The following is a 13,501-nucleotide window of genomic DNA, read 5'->3' as shown; positions in this document are numbered from 1 at the left end:
CTGTTTAAAGCACACAGAAGAGATACGAACTATACAATGTGAGAATTAGTGTAACAGTTTGGGAAATATTGAGAAGAAAGTACAATGGTTGTGCCTGTAAAAGTAAGTTCTTTACATGCAAAAAACCAAATGAATACACCTAGCTATGCAGTTTCTACCTACAAAGTGAAAGTTTGTGCATATAAATACATGCTTTTGCAGGTGCAATGTATGTAGAATTGCTTCTTTTTAAACCAGCTCAAATTAAAATTGGATTTTAGACCTTCTCATCTTTCCACCCCTCTGGTATAATACTGCATATAGAATGAATAGCATCATAAGGGAATTTGTTTGCATCTCATCTCTTTTTTTCACCAAATTGTATTCTCAGGCTGTTCCCAGCAGCTGTTCATCTAATTCACCAGCAAGAACCATAGAATGTATTCAACAAGATTACGCTGCTTTCATTTGTCCCCTTTGGAGAAGCAGAGAAACAGTAGAGAAATAGGAGAGGTAAGATTGTAATACCTGAGCACATAGGAAACCACAAAATTCCCACAGTCCTGCAACTCAGTTAGAACTTAGCTATAGGCAAACCCCCACAAACTGCCCTTTGATGTGTTAATTGAAATCTCTCTTTCCACGTGGTCCCACTTTCTCCTCAACACAAGGAACACTAGATGCTCTTGAGAAAGAAAATTTAAATGCCTGTCATATAGCTTTTCCTCGCCTACTTCAAGAACAAAGGGTTAAGACAGGCACTGAAAAAGCATCCAAGAGATCAGATAAATAAAAATGCTTATGTATGTGTATATGTGCATATGATAAGACAGTTCTTAGACATCTTACCCTCTTTCCTTGCTGCAACACAGACAAAAGATGGTGTCAAGCCATTTAGGCCTCCTCCCTTTCTCTTCTACTGCAGCTTTCAGTAGGCACAATGCTTATTAGTACCACAACAAACAAGGATTTTGTAGTTCAACTGAATCACATTTTACGGGGTGTAACCAAGGCCAAATCAAAAAAAAAGAAAAAGTTCATAAGTTAAGGACTCAAGCTGCAAGCCAACCCAGAAAGTAACAGCAGATACTAAACCATGCCATAGTATGCAGAGATTACATTGACTCTTACTGGCACCTAATCAAAGCCGCTTGAAGATCAAACTAGACACATTCATCTCTTGCTTGTAATTTGCTCTATGGCAGTCCAGCAGTGTTTCACAGAAGTATTAACGATCACAAAAGCTAAAAGTGGAAAAGAGTTCTCCATGTCCTTCATCCATGCAGGATTTTTTATTTTGTAGCTTTCACTCCTTGGTTCATTATCAAGCACTGGTGTTTTTTACTGGTGGATTTGCCATCCAGTAGCTCTCAGTACACTGGGGTATTCTGCATGGCAATGTCAGCTTTGCTGATTTTTCTAGCAGGCAGAAAAAGGTTTTTTGCCGCACTCTCTCTTTAACTTCCCAATTCTCCAATAAATATTAAGAGGGCTGGATTCATCATTCTTGCCAGTTTTAGTAGGAAGCAGTTACTGTCCACTGATAACTAATATTTATATTTGCAGAGTTGTTTTCTCTGTTATGTTGACCCATAGCTGTTCTTTTAGCAAACAATCCATATTTGTTGCGTATTTGTAAAAGTCAGTATCAGTATGCAGATACTGAGGAATATTCTGAGGATGTCTTTTGCTGTCTGGATAAAAGTGCAATTTAAGTCCTCCATTATGACCTCATTTTGTGATATCCTCTATTTCCCATCTATATTATATTTCAATCCCCCTTTTTTAGATTGTCTCCAATTTGTTGGCCCCGTTCTGGTAATGAAGTGTCTTTAACTGAATGCTTTCAGTCTGGTCTGACAGATGTATGCCAGGATGAATCCAGTATCATAGTTCATATATTAGAGAAAAAGATCAAAACTGCATTGATTAAGGGACAGCTTGAATCCATAAGGCATTTCAGGGCATACTGCTAAAGATATTGCCTGTAAGAATAGGGAAATAGAATCTATTGCATGTCATATAAAAGGCTAAATACTGGAAATACTCAGCACATAGCCTGAAACTTAGTAGCATGAAACGAGGCAATGAAGTGGTCTTACTGTGCCAAGCTGAATATCTCAGAATGGTGACATCTGATACCACAATGCAGAAATCTGCCCAGTCTTGGGTAAAGCTTCCAGAACCTTCAGACTCTAAAAGGCCTCTGTCACCTCACACTACTGGTTCACGTCCTTCTGGTTTGATATACCTCTTTCTTTTTTTCTTTTTTTTTTTTCCCCACTTCATTTTTGGGAATTATTCAATAAAATCCTTTTCTTCTGAAGTTCTCTCCACCACATGCACACACTCCTTCAGAGTTTTCCTATTTGCAGTCAAGAAAGTTCAAGTTTCTCAGGGAAGATCATGGCAGAGAAATTCTGGGGGGCAGCTTTAGTCTTGTTTTACCATTTACAGTAACAAAAGAATTCCTTAACACAGACAACAGCCACTGCTGAGCATTAAGCTACAAGGCACCACTTGATCTGAGAGTCAGCTGATTCTAAGAGGGCAATCAAATACAGGCAGGGAAAAACTGACTGATGTGTCAGAGCCTCCTTAACTTGGAAGAAGATACTACACAGTGTGCATTATGGCTGCTATTGCTGCATATATGTATAAACTCAGCATAAGATGATCTCCATGGCTCTGGTAGGAGGCACCCAGACACTATTCAGAGAAAGAACAAGTGCTTCCATGTCATTAATGGCACTGAGAGAAGCAATCAGAAGTACAAAGTAGAGATCCAATTTCATAGGGAGAGGCTGAATTAAATTTCAGCCTACTCTTAACAGGTATCTGGGGAGCTGCAGGAAACTATTACACAATATAATTTTTATCTACTGGATTTATTCTCATGCAAACACATGAGTTATTTTCTTAGCTGACATCTAAACAGCCCTATCAAAAAGATAGGTTATGTTAGTCTTACCTGGAAGATATGGAGTCTTCAATCCATGATTTGCAGGCAACATACTGGCCAAAGACCCTGTGTAATGTTGCTGATGTCCACAGGCAAGACCTGAGGAAGGAACCTAGTACACAACTAGACAGAACCAAAAAAAGAGAGCTGAAAAATAAAACAGTTTCTTGAAGGGCTTAAAAAACTTACTTAGTCATAAATGTTGTGCTCTATTAATAAAAAGCAAAGAAGCTTTACCACATCTGACATTCATTGACAAGTTAAAAAAAATAAAAATACAATCCCCAAAGTTCCACAAGGAATCCCAACTCATCCTGAGTCTACCTCATTCAGGTATGAAGAAAATAATTTTAACACAAATCAAGAAAGCTGGTGACTAACACTGATACAGTGCTCAACAGGATACTCGCAGCAGCTATTATTGGCTATGGATGTCATTCAACGTTATCATCTTTCTATGCTATCGCATTGATGATGTGCTGGCAGAAGCTATATTTTATACATTAGCTTTCCTAGGAAAGCACAAGTGCACCTTAGGGGTAAAATTGTGATCCTACTGAAGTCAGTAGCAAAGCTCTCATTGTTATAAATAGGGTTAGAATTTCACAGTAGGAGTTATTGTATGGAGAGACATGCTAATCCTTTATTCCTCATCTGTCTCTCTAGGGAAAACTTATTCTCACTTTTGCAAAATCTTATATAAGACTCAATGCCGACACATAAAAAAAAGCGTATCTATCAGACCTGACCACTAAAAGACAATGCATCTCATTTTCTGCCTTCCAGAGATAGATTCACCATTCACATTCAACTGTCATAGAAACAACAGCAACTCCTGTCTCAGATCATGGGATTCAGTCAAGGTTTAAGGATCCCAGGGAAGCAAAGGGAACATAGTTTGCTCTCAGATTATTTGTTATTAGTGTACTTACTAAAGCTTGCACACCTCAGGAACAGTCAAAATACTTGCTTCATTGCCAACAAAACTTAACCTTAAAGCACTAAAATCAGTCATAAGACTCGTACAAGCAACTCTGTATACAAGTTACATTTTTTCACAGAAAGTCCTACCCAATCTTCCTATCAGACAATTCCACTTTAGGCAGTAAGGGAAGTGCCTAATAACACAAGAGGGCTCCTTTAGCTGCTTGCATGCTAACAACTAATATAATTATGCCTAGCTTTTTATTTTAAATGGAGACTACCTGCTTCCCATAATAATGGTCCTTCATTAGAAGACCTATTCCATCATGATTTGTGTGATACCTACCCAAGTTCCCAATGGGACACGTACTTTGGATAATAAATGTGACTTCTTTGTTCCATACAGATTTTGTGCCAGTTCTGTCTCTTTTTCACTTACTCTAGTCATTATTTTGATCTTCTTTTTGATCATAGGACCACATCACACTCAAAATTTTGTATGCCAAATTATTAAAAAGTTAAAAAAATATAAAAATACAAAGAAAGAAAGAAGTATCACATAAAACTTGTTCCAAATCAAGTTTTCAGATGCTCATGGGCAAAGGATAATCCACGGTCAATTGCACATACTCATTTATTTATAACATTATTTACAAGCAAGCAAACCCAAGACATTTCTGCACATTAGTTTCTATTTTTTCATTCTATTTTTTTTATGTATTTCTCTATTGTTTCCTGACCACATCTCAGGCTTTGTAAAGCAATACAACTGCTATTTTTGCAGTTCTGAGATTTTGTCTGCATGGAACTGGGAAGTCAGCTTGCTTTGTTTTGGAATTTTTATGTTGTTTTACATACATGCACACACAAATATGGGTACTTATGTGTGAGCAGGCATTAAAGATATGTTCCTTTCCTGTAGCTTCTGAGACAGAGCTGAACCATTTCCAAAAGAACTCTGTCCTCACACAGTCAGGCTTTGCCATTGCTGCAGAAAGATCTGTTGTTCTAGATGACCTATGTTTTCTTTCTGAGCTTTAGTAGATTCCTTAAATACTCAAAATCTCATTCTTGGAGTGTCTAGAGAATCTAGAGCAGGATATTGATGCTGATTAATTATTCTTTGAACAGGCAGATCAAGGAGCACAAGACAAATGGGGAGTATCCTCCATTTCTGAGAATACACAGCATTGTTCTACGCTAGCTGTGAGTCTCAAGTACCAAAGTTACTGCTATGCAAGTTATCACATCACCCTCCCTCTAACCCAATCATGAGATAACAGTGAGTTGATAAATGAGTGAGATTAAATGATTATTCATCAGGATGGGACAATTTCTTACACAGCTTCATAGCCAATTACAGTTAAGCAGCTGTACTGAACTCCAGGATTGCAGCCATGCCCTTTTTGCTGATGTGACAGGTACAAAATATCCAGATGGTTTGAGAATCCTTTGTAAATATATGGCTTTAGCAGCCCTTTTAAACGGTGGTTATCTTATCCATGTCTCTTGTTATTTGGTCCTGATGCTTGGCAATGGCAAACTGTTTATTGGATAGCTTCCTGGCATGGGATTCAACAATATGAAAGCAAAGACTACATAGGGTTGGGTTTTTTGGAGAAAAAGAAGTGATTATTTCTCTTTTGTAGAAGCTTTCACTTTGCAGTACTGTGATTTCAAACTCTAGCCCTTCTAGATAAATGGTAAATGGTAAGCATAGCTCTTTCGGCAAGGAATGCTGCAGGGCAGGGGAAGAAAAAAATTCATCTGAGGACCAGGGTGCCAATAACTGAGGGTAGCACACATTCAGAACAACTCAGGAGATCCCAGACTCTGGCTCAAAAGAGCAATTGTAATGTTATTGCAAACTTCCCATAAAGAGAGTGTGAGTGCAGAGTTCACAAAGCCATTAGCTTTTTCCTGCTTTTCAGGATCACGACCAAACTATCAGCCTGCCTTAATACAAGGAAGGAGCTATTGCTATGAATAAACTCAGAAATGCTACTTAGGATCTGATATGGCTAATGCTGGCTATATTAAGTAGAATATTAAATCCCTAATACCTGTTAGTGATTATGAGTATTTTTCCACAAAGCACTTCCCAAATGTAATTCACAAACTACATCCATGTCTTATTTCAATATGATTTTGCTTTTGCATAAAAATGACAAACAAATCCCATAAAAATCACAAACAAATCCCAAAACATTACAGGTCTTGTTAAATGCCACCTTATCCATAAAGATAATCTGGGGGATCTACACAAAATGGTGAAACAGAATGGGACTAGAATAGGTGTTTCATACAGAGGTCCCACATACACAGTGACATTTCTCTTACACTTCTGATACAGTTTTTTGTCTGACCCCCAGGGCAAAACTTCTCATGACCACTATCTGCAGGAAGAATTTATTGTCAGCTTATACTGTACACAAGAGGAAAAAAATTAGCTCAGCCCATATTCATACCAACCCCACAGCTCCTTAAGACACTCATTTTCAAAATACTATTATTCAGTAAAATGAGCTTTGTTTCAGGTTTCTTTATGGCAGGTCAATAGTATTCAAGTGAAGGCAGGCTTGCTAGCCATTCAAACCACTTCCCTTCTTTCTAATTTCTCCCAGAAATGAAAACTATATTCAGTTTTTACTCCTTTGGCACCACACTCTGCCCTTGTAGAAGATTACTGAAACATGAATTTGAGAAGGCTGTTTCAAGCAGATGCATGTTCCCATGTATAGGAATGATGTTAATTCCTGTCACTGAACATCCAAGCGAGATTATTGTTAAAGCTGCTTCTAAAGGACCAAGGGAATTTGTGCCACTCAGTTCAATGACTTTCATCACCTCTATCAGACTAAACATAAGTGTAATACAGCCAAGCCAGATTCCAAAGGTTAGTCTTTCATTTAGGCAAAATACTGGAGATGCAAAAGCTGTGCAGCATTTACAGGAATCTAACACGGATTCAATAAACCGCTTGAACACGAAAGGAACATCCTTTCTAAATGTAAATTATTAAGGTGTGATTTGAGTTCCTTAAAGATTACTCTTCAGTTCCCACTCCCTGTCTAATAAATGAGAACACAGAACAGCTTAGTGTCCTTTCTCAAAATTCTTTGTACTAAGTCATCCTGCTGCTTCTATTACAGGCCTCTTCTATAAGGAGCAGATACAGACTCTGGACTGCTTCTGCCCTGTGACTGCTGAACACCAACATTAATCTCTTACTAAAGCAGTTCTAAGAAGAACTGAAAAACTAATTTTAAAAAGCGAGTTCAACAATGCAGCGATGCACAGATACACTCAAGCTGCAGGATTTTCTCTTTCCTTTTCATTTTGCAATAGATATTACATTTTCCTATCTGGAAGAGTAAGATCACATATATCAAGAAGGTAAAAAGAAAATGTAGCCCAAGAACACTTGATATTAAACTGATCGTAGTGTCAACAGATCTATCTGAACAGGTATGTACAACAGCTACAGATCCGACTGAAATTTCTTTATGATGGGATCTTGTCTTGAGTGAAGTCAGTGGCAAAACTTGGCTCCTATGGGTCAGAACAATATTTGGGTCTTAGGAATCATGAAATTCCTATCATGCTGTGTTATGTTATATTGTCATATTAGAGATGCTTTGAGGGACTATATTTGTGCATAAATTAAACACTGCATAATAGTAGATGCTGACTAGGAAGCTGCTATGGGCCCTTTGTGGTGCTGGCACATTCATCAGAGAAATCCACAAGTATAGTTTATACACAAAATTTGCATTTTCTATGGAAATTTAATTTCATCACAACTCATACAGCAGCATCTCAGAATTAACAGGGATGACTGAAGCTTCATGGACTTCAGACAAAGAAAAAAGAAATGGCATTGAATTCCACAAGAAGAGAAAACCCAAATGGTAGCACTGGGAATTACTGCTACCTAACTGTGTGTATCTCCCTGTTAAAGATACAGGGGAATCACTTCCACTGGAGAAAAGAAGTACTCGCATTTTTGTGGATACAGGAAATATTTTGTACTTTCCATGTTTCTTTTCATACAAGGTTCAAATGAGACATAGTAACTGGTCACACAATGTTAAGAGTTTAAGCTGGAATTATTGCTATATGTCAGATAATCACCAAGTCAGATTTCCTGTCTCTGTCTCATCTCATCTGCATTCTGTATTTTTTTTAATTGTACCCAGGTCTCATCCATTATATATTAATGGTAGCACACATGAAATAACTAGTGTTTTGAATGTTGTAGGTATAAAATAGACAAATAACAATAAGAAGTTCAATTAAAAAGAAAAGAAACAACAGAACAGATACATTCTGTTTTTCATCCTGTGCAAAGACAGCACCCAAAATAAAGAGAGTTATAGCAAGGACTAGCAATCAAGTCCTAAATCAAAATCTTCAGCATACCATACATAATTAAAAACATAATTAAAAAATTCAGCCCTCTCCAAAGAAGATGTTATAAAGAGCCAATAAAAAAGGCTGGGTATTTTTTATTTACTAATTTGTCCCCTCGTGAAATAAAATGGGACTTCCTTGCTTTTTTTGTATTTATCACAGGCAACAGACATGCACTTGTAGGTCACATATTAGGTACTTATCTTCTGGAGCCCAGAGATCTTGACCCCATCTACGTGATGCTGAGAAGCTCCACAAGTTCAGCAGGTGTTACACAGCAACAGACAAGAAGCCTATGGCTAGGGGCAGACTAGTAAGTACCTTTTTTGAGAAGTGTCAGTGTAGTCCTCCACCCTAGTTTAATCAGAAAGAGATTCTTCTCATCATCCTGCTGTAATATTGTCAAGAAATCCCCTTTTGTTCTAAAACCATCTGTCATAGTCTTACGCCAGTTGGAAGGAAACTGATAAAGTTGGTTTTGAGCTAGAAGCAAATAAAAACCACTCATTTCAAATTTTAACAGAAGTTGCTAGCCTGTTGTGGTTTTGTAACTCACACATGGCTGACTAGCTTTTAAAACCTCAAACTTTGCATGTTTTAAGTTCTCATAGAAAATGAGGGCACAGTCTCATTTTGAAGCTCACATCTTTTAGCAAGGCAATGACTTTTTTTTTTTAACTAACCAATCAGCTGCACCTGAACTACCATTGTACAAAAGCACTGCACGTTGGATGCAATGGCTAAGCACTGTTGCTTAACATGGCTACAGGCTTTTTGCTCCCTGTTAAGAAGTTCTCTTCCCAGCCATTTCATCTACAAAAAGTAGCTCTTGAAACACACTCCGGGTACTCAGGATGAGAGTTCGGTACAAAGTTTACAGAAAAACCCCTATTTTCCCTCAAAATAGTCTTTCCTTTGTGCTATCCACTGCTAGATACCCTTCTCTTAATTCAAAAACCACCAAGAGTTTTGCCCACCTGGACTGTAATCAATCCGAGTAATGAAGCTTCACTTAAACCAGAACCAGACACTGGTGCACCCCTGGGCTGTACCTGGCCTGCCAGAACAATACCCATCAGACCTCACAAGCGCATTCAAGGACTTGTTTTCCTGCAAGACCTCGGTAGCTGGGTGGGGAGAAGGTCCCTGTGCTGCAAATGCAGATCTATGCAGAGAGAACCAGAAGCAAGTCATGGCACCTCAGTGGCACCCCGTGCACTCAGTGGCCAAGGCCTGTCCTCTCAGAGAGGTGCGATGCTGCTGCCAGTAACGTACACATTTGGCCAATGTGATGTAATTGTTGACCAGACAGGATTTCTCCTTCCCTGCCCCACATTTTCAGGTGGTGAAGCACTCAGCAAGCATTTCTTCAGCTCAGATCTACACAGACGGCACAGCATGCTCTCAAAATAAAACACTGAATCATCAATGCAAACCCTTGCCTTTTTAAGAAGGACCTCCCACTGTATAGTACTGGATTATATAAATTTATCGACAGTGAAAGCACCTTTTTGCAATTCTGATTCTCTGCCATGGCATTTTGAATGTCAAAGGACCTATTTTAGCAAAGTTCCCAAACAATCGAACTGTGCTGAAGTTCATCAGAAATTAAAAGAACCCACCAACCCATGTACTGAAAGTGGGGAAAACATACCAACTGCAAAGGTAAAGTTAGTACAAAAGTTCTCTGATAATAGTTATTCAGAGAACTGATGATTTCCAGGTATACTCCCAAAACATCACACTCCTTACCCCCTGAACACAACAGCTAAAACCCAACTGAAGACTAAAATTTCACCTCTTCTAAGGCTTAACCTAAGCTTCCTTCCTTAAGTTAGGTTACTCTTCTGTTCCCTCCCCCAAGGTCTACTTGTTCCACCTCCTCTGCATAAAGTGAGAGGACATGAGCTATCCTGTGAGAGTTTTGATGCTCAGCAAAGACTGAAACTTGCTACTCCATTTCTTTTAATGATTTTTAAATTATTTTTTTTTTGGTCATAGGAGCTAGTTTGTCAGGACTATGTGTAATACATGCACAGTTTTGGTTCTGATAAGAGCACTGCAAAGAATTAAATCATTCAGGTCACCAAAGCTGCATACGAGTGTCCACTGTTCCCAGATTAGGGCTTTAAATGTTCACCTCTATATTTAGAAACCTAAAACCAAATGGCCAACTTTCCTGATGACTCAGCACCCATACTGACTGCAGAAGAATGTGGATCCCCAGCAGGCCCCTTGTATGAAAGTGCTTAGAAAGTCCAAAATTGAAAGTTACAGTTTATACAGTTTTCCAGACTAAAAACTAAAAGTCCATGAATAACTTTTCTTTTACTTCTCATCCCATACTATCATTGGTTTTAGGAAGAATTTCTAAGCATACAGACTTTCTCTTTTACCTTATATCAAATGCCTCTATAAAGAATTTCTTTTTTCTCATGCCTGGACTTTAATTGGATGCCAGCCAATTTCCTCTACCTCCCAGCTTGCTGATGTTGTCGATGCTCTCCTCTTTATACACACACATACACATATATGTATGTATATACGTATATAATCTAAACCCTTTAGGCTTCTCTTTGGCAATAACTGTTTTGTTGTGTTTAGAACAAAACCAAACCAAAACACAAACAAAAATCAGGAAGCACTGAAGTACTTGGCAGCACTCTTAGAGAAATAAAAAAGGTCTCTCTAGGTTCCTGCAGGGAAAGTTTGCACATTCCTTGCTGATCTTGCCCAAGTAAGCTGGGGATGAAAACAAAGAGGCCTGAAGCTGTCACTGTGCATGTAGTTACACGTGGAGATTTATGTTAAACTTTGTATTCATTCACTTTATGAATACAAATAGTAATACTTAGATAATGTAAGTAATATGTAAGTAATACTTACATTCCACTTGGGAATGTCCAAAAGCTTTATTAATGTAAATCAGAAGGCAGAGTAACTGGAAACAAACATGTGAAAATCATATGAAGTATCACAAACATACACATAAAATGCTGGTAGCATAGCAGATAAAACTGTCCTATTTTTGAGCTCACAGACAGCAGGAAAATCCACTTGAAACAACACTCAATTACTATTTGCCTGCATTATCATCAACAATTTATGGCTTTTAAAGAGTGCTATTAAGTTTGTTTTCTTTTTTAATCCAATGGACTGATTTAGGAAAAGGAGAATAAACAATTGTGAAAAAGACAGGAAGCCCAAAGCTTAATGTAAGTTTAAATTACACTGCTTTACTGGTATTTCCTTAGAAACACATACCAATATGTAAAGTCTTTTGGCAATGGAATAACACAGTTTCTATGATATCTAAAAAGACAGGGAAACATAAATATGAATTTTCACTTTCTGACAATGTGTTAAAAAAGCTATTTTTTGCCTTACTGTTTTTTTCAAAGTCCAAATTTTGTTATTTTAGACTTCAAAGGACTGTTAAGAATAGGCATACTTTCTCACAGGTAGTTTCACAAAAGAAGGAGAAGAAAGAAACATAACAAAAATGAATGGGTATTAAGCATATTATTGTAAATCACTTATCTTAATTCCTAATACTACCTGTTAGAGAATGTCAAAGGATAAAAAAAGTAGAATATCTTACACTAAAATACAAACACAGATATGTGAGCATCTTAAACCCAAACAGTATTTCAGCACTTAAAGAAAGTAAAGAGCATTGGACAGAGCTATTGTCTCTGTGCAACTGATTTTGACTTCAGTATTTAAATGATTAACATAGATGTTCTTACTGACAGAATATTTTCGTACTTCTAGGTTTGCATTTTTACTTGTACAAGGAATATTAGGGATCAGTTAATGTGGATTCTAATTGCAAGCATTACATATCTTGAAGCAACTCCATGTCCTCTGGACTTATATTGACATAAATTACATTGAGAATCTGAGACAGATTAAATTTTTTTTTTTTCAGATTTAACCCTGAGGCCTTTTATCAGCATTAATTGTTTAAAAATAAAATGAACATTTACTGTTTCCATTACTCTGCCTCAAGGCAATTGATGCAAGAAGAAAAGAGTGTGGTTTAGTAGTTTGTTAACTATTTTAATACTTACATGCTTTGCAGATTGTGCCACGCAGTTTCCTTTTTCATCTGCTTTCATTTGTTATTAAAATAAGTACATGCAAAATAAGAAGAAACTAAAATCAAGGTTGTTGATGACATTGATTCCTTGTAAACTTCAGTAAAAAGAAACATAGACTTCTTGCTCCTATGATTTTGTTGTCTCTTTGTATAAGATAGCTCAGGCTGTTTCCAATTTTAAAAACAGACTTGATTTCAGACTATGGTAACTATCACTGCGTATTTATTCAACTCACTAATATTCACACCTGAATAACAAGATGAAATATTTATCTAAAATAAGATTATGAGTGTTTGCTGCAATTTTTATCTCAAAGCAAGTCATGCTCAGTGACAATCACAGCTTTGTCACGCCATCTTTTATTAACAAAAGCATCTTTGGTTGTTAGATCACAAAAATTTGAAAAGGATTAAATAATTGATTTTGAACTGCACTGTGTATCATCTTTGGGTTTAGCTCAGCCCCTGTGTAAACAGTGCTGTCATTGAGAATTACACCCATTTTTGCCACGGATTAACATGCCAGGGTCTGTCTGTGAAATCATAGCTCCATTCTAAAGATGCAGCTTCTCGCTACTGTTATTTTCTCTTTGTTTTAAGTAAAAGCACATTTGACTGTACTGGTAGTTTGCGGGGATGGAGATTAAACCTGAGTACAGAAGATTCAACTCTGCTCCATTTCAGAGTAAAAACTGTTTCTCAGAGGGATTGTCACCCACATGTAAGTGATGGAATGCAAACCTCCTCCTTGAAATGCCTCACACTGCCTTTTCACTTCTCCACCCACCACTCTTTCTCATCCCCTCACTGTTGAGTGTAATCAATGTCATTGGAAACTAAGCTGCCCGATTCCTCAGAATGACATCTGACTACTGTGCTCTTAATAGGGTATGTAGCAAACAGAAGCCTTAAAATGGCAAAGCTTTTCCTAGTGTGGAATAAAAGACTAGTGGTAGGTTCAGATTCTCTAAGCCCATCTACTAAATCCTACGCTGCACAACAACCTTTTTATTCAAGTTCAAAGATGCAGCTCCTCCATTTAAAGAGCACTTGTTACTTGGGAGGAAATGGAAGCTAGCGTGTGCCTAACACTAAATAAAGAAAAAAGTCATGTTGGCTCT

The sequence above is a fragment of the Lathamus discolor genome, chromosome 3 (genome assembly GCF_037157495.1).
Source record: "Lathamus discolor isolate bLatDis1 chromosome 3, bLatDis1.hap1, whole genome shotgun sequence".
NCBI classification, from domain to species: domain Eukaryota; kingdom Metazoa; phylum Chordata; class Aves; order Psittaciformes; family Psittacidae; genus Lathamus; species Lathamus discolor.
Note: the sequence above shows the minus strand (reverse complement) of the source record.